This window comes from Carettochelys insculpta, chromosome 1 (assembly GCF_033958435.1).
Source record: "Carettochelys insculpta isolate YL-2023 chromosome 1, ASM3395843v1, whole genome shotgun sequence".
Taxonomy (NCBI): domain Eukaryota; kingdom Metazoa; phylum Chordata; order Testudines; family Carettochelyidae; genus Carettochelys; species Carettochelys insculpta.
Window position 1 is genome coordinate 253,793,420 of NC_134137.1, and position 18,093 is coordinate 253,811,512.

An 18,093-nucleotide genomic window follows, 5' to 3' on the forward strand; every position below is an offset into this window, starting at 1 on the left:
AAGTGGTTGTCCAGCTAACTAAAATCATGCCTGTTTACAGATGTTGCCAGACTAGGCAGGTTCAACATGTAACACCATCTTTCGGAGCTCATGCATCACAGATTATCACAGTAAAAAGTGTCACTGAATCTTCCACACCACAGCTTTAAAAACCTGCAAATCAAATATTCAAAAAGGTATAAGTGATGTAGAAGCCTAAAAGTACACTTACACTTTTATCGGAAGATCCACGCAGTAGTGGTTGATTTTCTAGGGTTTGACATACCATGCATAGTGGGGCCACACTAAATTCAACCACCAAAAACCCTGGTACTCCTTGTGATTGGAATAAGGGAAGTCCATGGGAGAGTTTCTTCTGTGGACCTCCCACTGTGGGGGTGTCAGGAAAAAAAAACGATTAAGGATATGGCCACTCCAGCTACTCAGTTCAAGCAGCTGGAGTTGGATTTCTTAAAATTCATTTTTCCCCAGAGTGTAGACCTGGCCTGAGTCCCCTTTCTCAAAAGTATGTCAGCACTAAGCACTTGGTCCCTGAAAGTCAACAGGATTAAGTTCCTAGGGCCCTTTTCAACATCTTACCTTTCAGCCTTAATTCAGCAGAGTACTTACACAAATAGCTCAACTTTTGGCATGTGGCTTAAATGTTTTGCTGAACTGAGACAGCCTTAAGCATGTTCTTAAAATTAAGCATACACGAAAGCCGTGTCTACATTAGCTCCTTCCTTTCAGAAGAGGCATGGCAATGAGCGAGGTCAGAGATGCTAATGAGGTGCTACAATGAATATGCAGTGCCTCATTAGCATAATGGCAGCCATGGCAATTTGAAAGAGTCGCTTTCGAACCACGCACTGCCCTTGTAGACAGAGGCCTTTCGGAAGCACCCCCCAGTCTTCAAAAGCCCCTTAATCCTAAAACCAAATAGGAAGAAGGGGTTTTGAAGACTGCAGGGTCCTTTCAAAAGGCCCTCTGTCTGCATGGGTGGTGTGCACATTCGAAAGCAGCACTTTTGAATCGCTGCGGCCATCATTATGCTAATGAGACACTGCATATTCATGGAAGCGCCTCATTAGCATCTTCTGACCTCACTCATTACCATGCCCCTTCTGAAAGGAAGGGGATAGTGTAGACATAGCTTAAGTGTTTCACCTTATTAGGACCTTAGAATTTAAAATGAAGCAGTGCACATGATCTCACACTGCTGCCATACCTTTCAGGCAGACTGAGGTCTTCAGATTTTCCAGAACTGTTTATCCAGTGCTTTCCACAAGCACAAAGCTCAAATGTATATTTGTATATATTTAGCAGAATTTTCACATTTGTAATGTGCCTCATGCAAGACTGAAGATGGTAGATTATTCCCTCAGAATTTCCATCAGATTATCCAAAAACATTACTCTCCCAAAGCATCACTGTTTATGGGAATGTCACAAGCACCTCAATGACTTCCATTCCAGCGCTGTCTTTGTTGGATGTCAGCTGTGGGTATGAAACTGGCATCATCACCCTGAAACTGTCAAGTTTGTACTGAGGACAAAAGATGTTCTTCCTAAATTTGTAGTTGTGTTAACGCATAATCCATGCTTGACACCTGGAAACTTGAATTCATTAATTATCTTAAACCTGATAATCTTAACAACAACAAACTTTGCTGGATAGTTCACTCTCCCACTCAAAAGCTAGACCATATGAATGTTCATTCGACAGAATCAGGACTATCCTGCATCCAACTACAGATCATAAAAGGGTGACTAATATAAATCAGGCCCAAGATCAAACAAGCACTGAGCAGCTGCCCTACTAAATATACAATCTTCTCCAAGATGTGTTTGAGTAACATATTGTCTTAATGCGTATGCTATTTCATGGCCATTAACCTTCCTTTTCTGATTCTTAAATAGTTTTTATACCATTCACTGGCACTAAATTATGGTTACAATTGAGCTGTACTAGTTTATATAGGTGACCTGAATTCACGTTTTTTTATTATACTAAATTTCCCTATATTTATCATCTGATTGTTAGGACTGGACCCTGCACTCTTTACCTACACCAAGTTCCATTTTACTTCAATATCCAGAAAAGCACAAAGAGAGAACACCCAGGATTTTCAGAATAACTAGTGAACATAGATGCCCCTCCTGAAACACTTTAAACAGATCCAATTCTCAGGAAGCGTTGAACATCTGGCCTTTGAAAAATCAGGCCTCTCAGGCCTCACATTGGCACTAAAATCACTAGTATATTTGACAAATCTTAGCCATTATAGCTAGTACTACAGAGGTACAAAAAGATGTTTGCCTAAACAACAAAATCTTAGACTGAAGTTAGAGCTTTCCATAAGTAAAACACTCAGAATCAAACAAACTACCATCCTTCAAGTCCCATATAACAGAAGACATTTAGATCTCAACAGTAACCAAGTTCTTTTGAAACTGTTCAAGGAAAAAATACATCTAAAGTAACTATATACAGCAGATATATATACAGCAGAAAGAGATCTATGGGTTATAGTGGACCACAAGCTAAATATGAGTCAATAGTGTGATGCTGTTGCAAAAAAAGCAAACATGATTCTAGGATGCATTAACAGGTGTGTTGTGAGCAAGACACGAGAAGTCATTCTCCCGCTCTACTCTGCGCTGCTTAGGCCTCAGCTGGAGTATTGTGTCCAGTTCTGGGCACCGCAGTTCAGGAAGGATGTGGAGAAATTGGAGAGGGTCCAGAGGAGAGCAACGAGAATGATCAGAGGTCTGGAGAACATGACCTATGAAGAAAGGCTGAGAGAATTGGGCTTGTTTAGTTTGGAAAAGAGAAGATTGAGGGGGGACATGATAGCAGTTTTCAGGTATCTAAAAGGGTGTCATAAGGCAGAGGGAGGGAACTTGTTCTTCCTTGCCTCTGAGGATAGAACAAGAGGCAATGGACTTAAATTGCAGCAGGGGAGGTTCAGGTTGGACATTAGGAAAAAATTCCTAACTGTCAGGGTGATCAAACACTGGAACGAATTGCCAAGGGAGGTGATAGAATCTCCATCATAGGAGATATTTAAGAAGAGGTTAGATAGATGGCTTTCAGGGATGGTCTAGAAAGTGCTTGGCCCTGCCATGAGGGCAGGGGGCTGGACCCGATGGCCTCTTGAGGTCCCTTCCAGTCGTACTCTTCTATGATTCTATGATTCTATATCATGTAACAGGCAAGATCTCTTCCCCACAAAATAAATACAGGAATCAGAATGTGTTTTAAAAATCACTTTGAAACTGCTAGATTTCCAACGGTTTATAATGGCCCCTGAGTTTTTCTTCAGTTTAAATCTGCATCATAAAGCTTGTCCTCCTGCCAAGAAGCATGTTGCTGTTCCATTAAAAACTGCATTCTCCACTAAGAACAGCATTCTCCATTTAATGATAGGAGATAGTAAAACAGTGACAGGTATTGCTTTTAATAAATTCCAGTTAACTTTTTAATACATGTATTCTTACTAAGAAAACATTTATTTACCTAGCTAACATATTATAACAATTTCTTAATATTTCTGTTTAAAATCTGAGCATAAGCTTTCACGGGTAAAAACCATGATGCATCGGGATGAAGTGCTCTTTACCCATGAAAGCTTTTGCCCAAATAAATCTGTCAGTGTTCAAGGAGCCACTGGACTCATTTTTTAAGATACATATAAACACAACAGATTCAAATCAGATTAAGAATTCCCACACTATGTATTACAGAGATTTAATTACACCTATTTTTAAATATATTTAAAATTAACTGGTGCTACTTCCAATATAGTACAGGCCCCAGTTGCTACTTCTCATGGCCCAATAATATAAGCATCTCTTTTGTGAGATAACTAAATGTCCATTCTTTATTTTAAGAAAGGAGTCAGCAATCCCTGGCACAGGTGCCAAGAATGGCCCATGAGCCGGTTTTCATCCACATGTAGGTGGGAGCTCAGCCCTACTCCTCTTCCCTCATGCAGCCAGGAGCTTGCTCAAAGAAAGGCCATCTGTGGATTAACAAAGGACCAACTAATGCTGCCAACCACCACCTAAACAGAAAAGCTCTGCATCTTAATTAATGAAGTTGTTGTAAGTAGGACTATTGGTGACTTTAAAAAGTACCAGCAGCACTCGGACTGTACACAGTGGTCAAAAGATCGAATTTCGGCACTCTGCCTCAAAAAGGTTCCTGACCCCTGTTTTAAGAGATACCCCTTCATTGAGAACTGATCCTGCAAAATGTCGAATGCTTCCTTGGAGATACTGAACACCCTCAAACTGCCAAAGGGATGCTCATTCCATAACAGGTTAGGGAACTCTTGCACCAACCCTACTGCAATTTATATATAAACCAATATAGGACACACTTTCCTCAAGATTTTGGCTATGAGCATTCAAGGCATCAAAAGACGTATACCATGATTTTTCATTGTACATGTTTCTGCAGTTGTGAGATTTTCAGTCAGTGGGAGGTGCTGCCTTTAAAAATAAGAGTTGATCTACATTTTTCAGACATGTTATCTCCTTGAACTATACCTGATTACCTAAGTCCTAAACTTTGATCACCCCCAAACTACCATTACCTTCTCAAATTCTTTAAATGAAATCCAACAGAGGGGATACGGGACGGAAAATCTTTTTTATTCAAGGACAGCTCACTGAAGGGTCTTCTACCTGAAAAATGTCACCACTGCTAAAGACCAGTGGATCAAATTTAACACTAACAAAGTGCTGCTTGTTGTGTGACTCATCACAGTAAGAGGTAGTACTTGAGGCCACTTAAGTTCGATTTTTGGTGTTGTTCCTGGGTTTAGGAACTGTAGCCTGGGTGAGCAAAGATTTGCTAGCTATTTGATGCACCAGGCAAAATGGCATTCTTATAATCACTTTCCTCCCAAGTGGATGGAAAACTAGCAGGAGATTAGTAATTGTCTTTGTACCTCTGAAAATGGCCACTATTAATAGGTCCCAATGTGAATTACCTCTGCGTCTCAGTTCATGTTTAAGAGCCAAAGACATATAGACAAAGAGGCTGAAACAGACTGAAGATAACGCGCTCAGAAATATTAAAGAACACCCTCCACACACTGTCAGGAAGCATATGTTTTCCACAAACTGAAAAATAAAAACATGTGTGCTTTTGTAAGCAGTAAGGAGAACTTATGCAGACTTTGCACTTTACATATTGAGAAAACACATCTACACATACGCCACACATGTAAAGAGGAACCAGAAGACATAACGGGCAAAGTGCTACAAGAATGACAATGAATCTTATATACTTCTAAGGTGCCCATCACCAAAACAAAAGAGACGTGAAGGACTCAAATTCCCTTGACAGCCTGTACAGAAGTGCAGAGTTTTATTCCTCTTTTTTCAGCAGGCTCCACCATATAACTGTACACAAAGCCAATGAATGCACATTAATAATAACCAAATTATACAATGTTTTGATCTGGGCCTCCTCCTGGGCACACTCATCTCTCCCAAAAGTTGGGGGGTGGGGCAGAAGATGGAGGGAGAGTTGGGGAAGCTTACATTTAAATCCCCCAATCGTACTATTTGTGTCCCTGAATGGGTCTCAATCAGAAACAGAGTCTTCTATGGCTCCAGTACTGAAACATCCTCAAAAAGATAGAAACCTCCAACAGCTCACGTGTTTTCAGATCCATTAAACCTGAAATCATCTCTGTCTGAGGCTCAAATCAATCCTTCACCTAAACTACGGCTACCATATTTGACCTTTCAAAGAAGAGGACACTCCTGAGAGGGACTGTCTCTGTATCAGTATCTACCAACTCAAGTTGTACTAATGTACTATGTTGAATAGTAACAAAGAGGAAGCCGTGCTAGTCTATGCACTATCAAAGCAAAAAAGTTTGTCCACATATCTTCTCTGGAAATACCATCACTGGACCTAACCAGGTTACTCACAGAATCACGGGCACTTTCTCATGCTCCCCTACTAACATCATATATGCCATCACGTGCCAACAATGCCCAGATGCTTTGTATATTGGACAGACTTCAAACTCTCTTCAACAAAGGGTCAATGGGCACAAAACAGACATCAAAACACTCCAGATCCACAAACCAGTTAGTCAACATTTTAATGGAATGGGGCATTCTGTCAATGACCTAAAGGTATGTGTGTTACTGAAAAGGAATTATCGCACCGTTTTGGATAGAGAAACAGCCGAGCTGGCTTTTATATTCAAATTCGGCACATTAACACATGGTTTAAATCGTGATGGGAACTTTGAGTCACTATAGGGGCTTGTCTGCATACTTGGCTCAGTCTAATTCTTGACCTTCCCCTCCCCCACTCTCTGATTTGCTCACCTTGATTATCTTTTTCTGATTTGTCCTCCTTGCTTACTGGTTTTGGTTCTCTGGGCCTTAAATATTGAGTCTGTTCTGGTCTGGCTATGGTCTGAAGAAGTGGGTCTGTCCCACAAAAGCTCACCTAATAAACCATTTTGCTAGTCTTTAAAGTGCTACTTGACTGCTTTTTGTTTTGATAATGTACTATGTGTACACTATAATGCATTAATACAATGTGAGTTTATAGATACTGACATAAATACACTTCTTCTCTGGGCTGTCCTCTTTTTTAATATGGTAGCCCTACCTAAACTCAATCTGGATCTGAACATTATGACATGGGACCACCTCTCAGGTGAACATATCTGTACACGTGAAAGTAGGAAAAGGACATTAAAGTGACTTATAAAATGAGATCCTTCAGTATGTTAAAACAAAACCTGCATTTAGAAAATGGTCACTCCAAGGCCTTCAGAAAAGGGCAACTAAAATGACTAGGGGTTTGGAACAGGTCCCATATGAGGAGAGGTTAAAGAGACTAGGACTTTTCAATTTAGAAAAGAGGAGACTGATGGGGGATATGATAGAGGTATATAAAGTCCTGAGTGGTGTGGACAGGGTGAATCAAGAAAAGTTATTTACTTGTTCCCATAATATAAGAACTAGAGCACACCAAATGAAATTAATGGGTAGCAAATTTAAAGCTAATAAAAGAAAGTTCTTTTTCACACAGTGCACAGTCAGCCTGCAGAACTCCTTGCCAGAGGAGGCTGTGAAGGCTAGGACTACAAGAAAGTTCAAAGAAGAGCTAGATAAATTCATGGAGCTTAGGTCCATAAAAGGCTAATAGCCAACGGGTAGGAACGATGTCCCTGGCCTCTGTTTGTCAGAGGCTGGAGATGGATGGCAGAAAACAAGTTGCTAGATCATTGTCTTCAGTCCACCTCCTCTGGGGCACCTGGCACTGGCCGCTGTCAGCAGACGGGATGCTGGGCTAGATGGACTTTTGGTCTGACCCAGTAATGGCCATTCTTATGTTCTTGCGTTCAATGGTATAGACCCCATTTATGTAGTCTTTTTTAGGCAAAACTTTCAATGCATATGTCACCCTGCCTGTTCAAGGACCACAAGAGTATTTATATACTGAAGTAAGAAAAAGATACTTCAGTGAGAACTGGAAAGGCTACTATATAGTCTACTAATAATGGTAAAAAAAATAACAGCTAAGAAAAGTACTACTACAGTGTTCTAGCAATGTTTTATTTTTTAAATGATCATTCATTTACTTCCATCTAATCTTTAGAAAGTTCCACTGAACATTCTATTTATTCTGAAAATTCAGATCATAGCATTTTATATCATTGTAGATACGTGTGAGAAGGCAGAAACAAAGCTCCTATACATATACAGCATCATAACAGTGCCACTAGCCCCAAATTAAAGTTATTGCTACTCTTTTCCGTGTTCTGAATATGTACTGGTATTTAGTGAAAGCTACACAAACTTACTTGAAATATAATGTGATGTTTTTAAGATAAGTAACTAAAGAATTACATTTTTGTCAGTCCTGAATGGCAAGGTCCAGAACTATGCTACATGAACCTCACATATGACATCTTAACTATACGCTACCACCCAGTCTAAATGAGACTGGCATATAATATAATATAATATAATATGCATCTTGAGCACTGGTGCATTTTCTCAATGCGCAAATCTCACAAACATCCCTTCCCATTTCAGCATTTATTAGTAAACTCTCCGAAGAATTATTTGACTGAAAAACGTGTCAAGCTACCTAAAACTCTTACCGTGTCACTATAAAAGCATGACAACAGGACAGTCGTGTTTCCCTAATAGGAACTCAAATCTATATAAGGGATATAGCACCTTAAAGACTAATTTATTTATTAGGTAATGAGCTTTTGTGGGTAACACCCACTTCTTCAGAGTTTCGCAAGCTCATTACCTTATAAATAAATTAGTCTTTAAAGTGCAACAGGACTACTTCTTTTTATGAAGCTACAAACTAACACAACTACCCCTCTGAGACTAGACGGGATGACAATATGCTTATACTTGCCTTTTCTAAAGGATATACTCACTTCCATAATTTACAAAACTTCAGATTAGGCTAAACATGTACACAACTGAACTGAGTTAAAATGTAACAGTGAATACATCTCTCAAATGCTACTTTGCTTACAAAAACAATGATCATCGCTTTAAGGACTTGTATTCTATATAGTGTAACATTCTACCAGACCAGTTTAACAAAAACCTCTGATGCATGGCTTCCGTGTGGTCATGTCTTCATTTTTTGATCATGAAAGCCTGACAAACACCACAACATATACACACTAGGCATTTTGTGAATGCCTAGTATGTGACAAATTCACCTCCTCTGCTCTTAGACAGGCTGTAAGACAAACATTTGGATATTATTACGTCTAAATAACACATTCACCTCTCCCCTACAATCCCAGTTAGGTATTTGTAAGTTGAATATTTTATACAATTGATCCACTTTCTTAGGCAAAGATGAATTTTCTATCACTGGGAAGTACCATGAGCTATTTAAAAAAAAACCAACTATATTACTACAACCTTTATGAGGCAATTTTCTGGAAAGAAAACATTGACATAATTTATAAAGGAACAAAACACTAAGGAACATCCCTTGTGTGTAGGAATTTTATTTAAAATTTAATAGTTGATTTTAGATAGGCTATTGATTTTGAGCTATAGATAAAATCAGGAAAAAACCACCCAAGAAACTTTCTTTCAAAGATCTACAACTGGCACACAATGCCTTCATTTTATCCGAAATCAAGCTTGAAACTGAATTCTTTGAAAGAAAGAAAAAATACGTCTTTATGAAAAACTTTTCCCCTAATTTTAAGGCAACTCCAACTTCAATTCTGCAAGTCAGTAAACACAAAACTAATATACATGTCTTATGAGTCTCTTTAAAACAACACTAGTTCACATCACACAGCCTTCCTGTGATTCTGCTGAACAAGTTTTTTTTTTATTGAAAGACTGAACGCCTACAAATCTTCCACGTGCGTATTTTACTGGCCTGCTGTTTTTTTTAAATGCCTGGGGTCATTATTTAGGAGCAGAAGGGAAACAAATCACTCAGACCCAGTCTGTTGGGAGATTCCCACACTTATTTCCCAAAATCCCACCGATTTCTATTGGTTCTGCCCTTGATCACACTACAGTGCTGAGACTGAACACAGTCCCTAGGGAACAATGACCATGTTCTTCTTGACAGACTGCTTTAGTTAGTCTAGGATCACAGTTGGGTTAGAATTAAATCCCTAGCGTTTCTTGTAAAAAAAAGTTGGCAGAGTTCGCTGCCGCCGTCCGTACGAGGATCCGCCAGAACTGAAGGGAGAGGGAACATTAATGCACAATGCTGTGCGCTGAATGACAATTTGTTTCTCTTTGACGAGGGAGAGGGGGTTGCAAAGCAGCTGACACGAATGAACCACGAGCATGTACTCCAATCACTGCCCTTACGGAGCAATGAGGTTTGCAAACTGCGAGAAACACGCTTACTGCAATAGGTGCCCGGTCTCTCTGCGCGCTGCGCGCCTTGCCCCCAGCGGATCGATATTCGGCTACCTGCAGCTAGCAGAGTCAAACACTCCCGGCCGCGATACGAGCTGCCTCTCCTTCCCTGCCTCCTGTGGGCCGAGCCCAGGGCACGGCGGAGTTCCCAGGCACAAGCCCTTTCCAACCACGCAAACGGCGGCGCTACTCAAACACACACCAAGTAGGAGGCAATTAAAATAATTTAAAGCTTCCTGTCTGCGAGATCCTCCGGAATCCTGAAAGACGAGCAACATTCTCGTCCCCGCGGGAGAGTTCCCTTCCCTGCCCCCTCCCCACCACCATTCACATGCAGCCCCTGCAGGGGTGGGGCAGGCGGGACAACTTGCACTGAACTTTACGAGCTGTGTGAGACCCTGGAAACGTCCCAGCCGTGCTGCCGGATCGTCCCCAAACACCCCCCGCCCTGCCCCTCGCCCCCTCGCACGGCGAGCCGGCTGGTTCAGCGTCGCCCCCTTCCCCGGCACACCCGCTCGCCCCGTTCCGAAGCCCCCGCCCCAGCCCGCCGATCTCCTCACCCCTCCAGCTGAGGCTGGGAACGAGCGCGGAGGGGAGAGCGAGCCCCGGCGGCAAAGCTCTGAGGCTCTGGACAGCTGCCTCCCCACCCCCGCTGCCAACGCCACGATGCAAGTTACGGCAGTTCAGGGAGAGCACCTACCGGTCTCGGGAGTCCCCTCTCGGCGTGGGGCGCTAAGTGACACCGGGCTGGGGGGAGCGCACGGGCCGCGGGGGTGGGGGGGGCTGAGCTGCTCCCTTGGCGCTCTGCGCGTTTCTCTCAAGGACGAGGTGAAATCCCTGTGCTGGGCATGAGGCGGCCTGAGAGACAAACACCACAGCGCGAGGGCCAGTAACAAAAGGGAGAGCGGGCGGGGGGGGGCCTTGGCGGGCGCTCTCCAGCCCCCCTGGGAAGTGGGGAGCGGCGAGTCCCCTCTCCTCACTTCTGCCGCGTCTTACACAACCCTGCCCTCCTTCCTGGCGAGTTCCCCCCCCCCCCGCCCCTGCACGCTCCCGCCCGGCCCCGGCCAGCCCCCCTCGCTCCTGCTGCGGCGGAGGAATAACTCGCTGGTGCCTGACCCCGGGCCAGGGTATGTGGAAAAACCTGCCGCCCCCCCGCTTCCCGCGGGTGCAGTGATTACCTGAGCCCCTTCCCGCAGCAGAGCCCGCTCCGCTCTGGGCGAGCTACGAGGCACCCGGCGAGAGCGGCGCGGGGAGGAATGCCTGCGCGCGTCTCCCCGGGCACCGCGGGCAATGCAAGCGCCTGTCAGACCGCTGCAAACGCGCCCACCCCGGGGCGTCTGGAGCGAGCACTGCAGCCCGCCCGGCCGCCCGCCCGCCTCCTGTGTCCTCTCCCTCAGCGCCTGGCCTGGCCGGCGCCCCGCGTTTGAGGAGCTGCTCGTACAGCACATGAAAGCTGGGGGGGGGGGGGGGAGGCGGGCAGGACAGTAGTTTGGGGAGCGTCTCAGGTCTTCTCCCCGCCCCACTCTGCCCTCCGGGGAGAAATCCGCGCAAGAGGCAGCGGCTACGGGGGAGCGGAGCTGAAAGACAGCCCCGCACTCTACCAAACGATGGGGGAGGCGGGACACAACAAGCCTCCGCCACCGGCCGTGCTAATCGCTCAGTTCCTGCTGGCCCGTCTGCCGGCGGGGGGCCGCCAGCCACCGGTACTCGGAGAAGTCCTACATAAAGTTACATCCTCACCCGCCAGCCCATCGGCAATGCGCAGGGCACACCCGGGCTGGCTGAACTGCGCCGGGGCCACTGGCTGGGTCCAGCTCCTCTCTTCTAAGCGTACTTTCATTTACTTAAAACACAAGCGGCGGTGGGGAGGGGGGGTTGGGTTTGGTTTTGCCACACAGCAATCAATCACACACAATAAGGAAGAAGGCGGGGAGATGCACTCACTGTTACCTCTCCCAAACAACACAGAGGGATGGGGTTATGGCTGGCGGGGGAGGGGGGAGGAGAGGAATAAAAGCTTTGATCCACAACGCACACACACAACCCCACACTTCCTTTATTTCTCTCATTTTTCTTCAAAAGCTCATCAATTGACTGCAGCCATGTCTCCAGGCATTCCCAGCATTTCCCAGAGTGCAACACCACCAACAGGAGATCAATGACCACATACTGTTTACTCTTAATACCAGCAAGACTGCAGCTGAACTTGGATGGTGGTTTGGGGGTGCTTTTCTTTTAACTTGAGGGTAGGGGGAAAATATTGAGGAGATGTGAGTGTCTGCATGAGTTCTTTTTCTTGTGAGCACAGTCATTTTCTAACCACTTAAAACAGTAGTTTAAATGTAGGCAAACAGACTTCCTGATCACATGCAGCACTCACACACACGCACACACAATCACAATGCATTCACGTGGAAAAAGTGACATTTGTATTTCTATACCCTGGAACCCCAGGAAGGGGTGGGAGGAATCTGATTTCTTTATTAATAAAGTAGCATTTGCACTTGCAATAAGGGAATGTTATGCAACCTTTTGCAAGAGTTATATTTTTAATTAACTCTTTTGTATACATGGTTTTATAAACTGGATAAACAAGTTCAGCGTCATTCCAGGTTGGTTGGTAAGCAAAGAATGAAAAAGGAAGAATGTATTCTGAGCCAGATTTTTGAAGGGGAAGTGGTTATAATTCATCTCCACAAAGAGAAGTCTTATTGTCTACAAATATTTGATACTGGGCTCAGTCCCATAATTAACAGACCAATCAAACAATTTCACCACTTTTGAGGGGGACTTTAAAAGTCATCATCTGGAGTTCAGAAGCATTACAACAATTTTTATGTGTTTTGATGCATTAATGTATGTGATTTTTTTTTCAATATGTATCCTCCCAAATGATTTTACTCTGATGTAAAAGGACACTAACAGTTAGGTGCTTGGATGATATCCACAACTGCAATTTCACTGAGGCCTCCAACTTGCTGCAGAAGAGGAAAAAGTAAATAAATAAAGGCTGATACTTTCTGTCTCAGATTCTAGAGAGAGATAGAGAGCATGGGTCCTCTTTTCTCACTTCCTCAGTACCTGTAAGACAATAATTCCTAATAACATCTTGCATAGTTAGGAAAGGAATATGGGCAAATGACCTAACATACCATTACTGCCCTCCACCTTGTGCAGTCAGTTATTTATGCCATTGCAAAATGGGTGTAAAATACTTCCTTCCGTAACAGAATGGCAGCATTTTACACCTACTTGGCAATGGTGCTACTTAACCACATATGGTAAAGGACAATGGTGAGCTGGACCTCACCACAGAATTCTGAAAAATATCCATTAGTTGTAACCAAATGTTGTTAAGTAGAGCTCAGCAAATTTTTTGCCAAACTAACGGGCCCCCCACCTTTTTTTTTGTGGCAAAAATTAAAAATTCAGCAACACAGAAATATTTTGTGAATTTGTGCCAGTTTCTCCAAAATGACTATCTGGGAGAACAAAACAAAACAAAAACCTAAAGTGAAAATATGTTCACAGCATTTTTTAAACCAGCTAAATTTCAATCCAAAATTACTTGTTTCAAAATTTACATTAAGTTTATTTAATATTTTTGTTAGAATGGAAATAAAGCTTTCCATATTTGAGCATTTTATATCAAACCAAAATAAATTGTTTCAACTTTCTGATTTGCCAAAACTTTGAAAAAAAATTAGATCAGTCCAAATCAATTTTTCCCCTGGCATTTCTGGAATCACCAGTGAACCTAAAAACCAGAAAATCAGTTATTTGCAGAGCACCAAGCATGAATAATGAGCATTTGGTCATGCTTCTTCTGGTTAGTTGAAATGTGTCTATTGCCCAGTCCGCTCTGTTCTTGTAAGCCCCGCCCACATTTTCACAAGCACCACCTCTTCCAGTCTGATTATGACAGGCAGACCCCATACGCCTCCAAACAGTTAAATGCAACAAAGCAAGTAGGATGGTAGAGACCAAAATTACAGGGAGGATGAGGGAGGAGAAAACGACAAATGGAGCATCCTGATGCATTTTATTTAAGATCAAAAGCACAGTGGGTGTAAAGATCGTAGTATACTCTCCCGGATCTGTATTTTTCTACTTTTACAATAGTCTGACGATGTTCAAGGGAAAAGAAAGTTGTAAAAAGCCCCACTGGCCTGATGCGAGATCCTTTCCTTAATAACGAGGTCTTTTTGTATTTTAAGCCTCTGTACCCTTATTTCCCAGCTGTTTTAAAAATGGGTAATGTCTTTAGAAATGCCAACTATCTGCCTTTTATGCAGGGTGGGGAATAATTCTTGTTTTATTTCATTTTTAAACAAAATACTACCATTCCCCCACTGGGTCCTTTCAAAATGTTCAGCCAGGAAAATGCTTTTTATTAGAACATAAAGCTATGCCCTCATTTCTGTCCCCTCCCAAACATTTATAGCTATCTGATATTAAAATATATAGTAGTTTGCTAGCCAGTACAGCTGGGAGAGGATTTTCAGTAACTTTCTTCCCTGGATCACCCCCAAAAAATGTCAAAGATCATTTTTATTTTGCCATTACTGCAGGTTAGAAAAACAGTATAGAAAAGCCAATGGGACTAAGTTTTGTTCTTAATATTACATTTGCAAAACTTGATTAAATTTTATTTTTCCAAACCTAAAGGAGGGGTTCTTTGGAGCTGGAATCTGTTTTAAATTCTGTTTTGGAGCTGGATTTCTGTTTTAAATTTAAACTTAAATTTAGAGTCTTTGGATAAAATATTTCAACCTAACAATTTTTTTTTCAACAGAGACATTTTAAAACAAAAGCCTTATTTTAGTCAGCTGCCCAAAGGTTAGGACTAAGAGTCTGAATACAAGATTCTGCTTTTAGCCCTGGTTCTGCCGGGAGAACCATGTGGGAAGACCTCTGCACATGCATAGATCCCCATTGACTTCAGCACCCTGCGTGCTTCTGTTTGCAGAATTGGGGCCAGGGAGACAAACACACACTTTACCGAAAGGTGGCCCTGCATGCAAATTAGCTATAAATATGCTTTCCCTTTCCATCCCCCTTAAAAATAAGCGTTTTGTGTTCTCTGATACTTTGTACTGCTCTTTCTTTCTGACCTGAGTGTGTGTGAAATGCTAACAGCCTGATTCAGTAGTGTTTTATATTCATTTTGATTGAAATAGAGAATCAGGCCCACACAGTCTCAAAGGGCATCTTCTCCATGCCTGTGAAGCTTACATCACTCTTATAACCTTAAAGTTATATCAAATGCAAGACTGGCTGAGCATTTACAGGTATAAAAATCCATCAGCACTTAAGATACTATGTGAAGCTATGTCTAGACTAGAGAGTATTCTTGACAAAATGGCAGTTTTGTCAACAAAACCCATGGAGCATCCAGATTTCCAAGGGCATTTCGTTGACAGTAAGTCAAGAGAACGCAGCACTTTTGTTGATAGCTGTACCCTGCTCGTCATGAGGAATGACTCTTCTGTTGACAAAAGGCCGGTTTGGACATTCTGGCGGCCCTTCTGTTGACAGACAGGCTTCCAAGACACTGGGCAACCAAGTCTACTGTACTTCTGGGTCGCCATTTTGCTGACAGAGTGGCCAGGCAGTCCGGCTGCTGTCGACAAGGCAGATTGCTCTTTCAATCTGCTTTGCTGTCTGGATGTGATCTGTTGATAAAAGAGTGTCTTTGGACAAAAACTTCTGTTGATAAATCGCTCTAATCTAGACATAGTCTGAGAGTTAACCAGTTAACAGAACAGCAGCACCATTTCACAGACTGTCATGTTCTCATCCTTGTCTTTTTATACTGAGCTTTTGCCCTTTTCTCCACCTTCAAATTATCCCATTATTTGCAGAACAAAGCAGCAGAAATGTAGCACTTTAAAGACTAACAAAATGATTTATTCGTTGATGAGCTTTTGTGGGACAGACCCACTTTTTCAGATCTGATGGCTTTGATGAAGTGGGTCTCTCCTACGAAAGCTCGTGACCGAATAAATCATTTTGTTAGTTTTCAAAGTGCTACATTTCTGCTGCTTTGTTTTGTTGGAGTACGGACTAACACAGCTACCTCTCTGTTACCATTATTTGCAGGATTCCACAGAAAAGAAAAAAAACATTAACTTACGATAGAACAATCTGCCTCAGTGCAGACCCTGTCCTATCCCATCCCCGCTCCACAAAAGCCAATACAGATTCCTAGCTACAACATGTCTAGCAGACTTCTGAGTAACTCTCTAATAAAGCCATGCTGAACATCCCAATTCATTAAATGATGCTATTGTTTATCCCTTGTATAGGGCCCTCTGTTTATCCATGCAGCTTCTTTTTCAGATGCTCACCTTCAGACTAAATATCCATGAGATAAAATGAATTGCACTAGAAAACAAAAAAGGAGACTCAAAATTTAGTTTAGTTAGCAATTTTGTTTTGTTTTTTAAATACAGAAAACTGTGTGGCTGCGTCTACACTACATTCCCCTTTCGGAAGGGGAATGAAAATGCATCTAATCAGAAATGCAAATGAGGCACCATCTTACATATCATGCACCTCATTTGCATGATGGCAGCCACTCGCTGTTCTGGAAGTGCTGTTTTTGGAAAAAAACCAAGCACGGTAGATGGGGTTCCTTCAAAAACCAGCCCCATGTTTGAAAAAACCCTTCTTCCTGAAACATATGAGGAAGAAGGGTGCTTTCGAAAGCAGGGTTTCCATCTATACTGTTTGGTTTTTTCCAAAAACACTTCCGGCGCAGCGAGTGGCTGCCATTATGCAAACGAGGTGCACAATATGTAAACTAGTGCCTCTTTTGCATTTCCAATCAACTGTATTTTCATTCCCCTTCTAAAAGGGGATTTTAGTGGAGACACAGCCTGTGTGTTTAAGGTGGGGAAGTAGAAACCAAACCTAAGGAGGAAAAACAAAAATGTTAATTTAAAAATAATCAGTGAGAAGATGTTTTTCAGGATTTGAGTAGACAAGAGATCGTAGTTTCAACATTTCTCCATACATGCAAGAATTTTCTAGCATATTAGTTAACTAAAACAAAAAAAGCTTAAGTTGTCCACTCTTAGCCATCCATGCTAAGTGAAAAGGAAAGTAAATATTTTAACTGGTGATAAATTTCAAAATCCTTCTGTTTTAATAAATTGGTAAGTCCCAACATGCTGCAACCAGCAGAGGCCCCAAGCCACTCACGTATTGACTTAACTTTACTATACTGATTCCAATAAGAGTACCCACATGCATAAAATTAGGTGGGTAAGTGATCAAGATACACCAATGAATGAAGAATGACCTGTGGATGGATTTCAGTGGATAAGTTAGTATTTTATCCCCCTGCCATATCATTCACACACCAGACATTTAATTCAGTGCAGTGGGTGGCTAAAGAGCTTCCACCACATAACTCATAATTTCTGGTGAACCCTCCATATCCAGTCCCTGGGACTCAACTTGCTTCTGAATCCTTGCACCCTCTCCTTTCCACAGGGTTAGACTGCAGCGGAGGTTAAAACCCCTTTATGCCTTTTCCAAAAGTGAATGTTGGCTGCAAATTGCAACAAACTAAAATTCCTCATGTTACATTTTCAGACTCCTACTTCTTTTAAGCCAGCTGTGCCTCAGGACACCTGAGGAAAGAACCACCAAAAACAAGCTCACACACGTGTGCACCACCCCCTGCAAATTTTGGCTCTAGAGGAAAAATTCCCTCCTGATGCCAAAATAGGCAATCAATGAAACTTGTAGCACCCTAAAACCACAGCTCCTATCATGAATTACAGAAAGGGCGGGCAAGGCAGTGAAAGGGGATAGATACCCCAAAAGCCTACAAAGCAATTTAAATTATTGAGGGAAGAACACAGGGCGAATCAGTAACCAGCTTCTGCTGTCTGTCCAAATGTCAGTGAAGAATCTGCACAGGAGTAAGGGCTCAGCCCTATATTGTCAGGCATGAGTTCTCCCTCCCTTCTCTCTTGACTGTGTAACCCAGGCTATGTCTACACTATGAAATAAAGTCAAATTTATCAAAGTGTCTGCACCTGCCCACAAAGTCAAATTAGTGAGGCCCCACTAAATCGCCAAAGTTCAACTTGCAGCAGTGCATTGTGGGAATCTATCCCACAGTTCCCTGAGCCCCATGGCATTCTGAGGTTTTTGCTGATGCATTATGGGAAAAAATGCC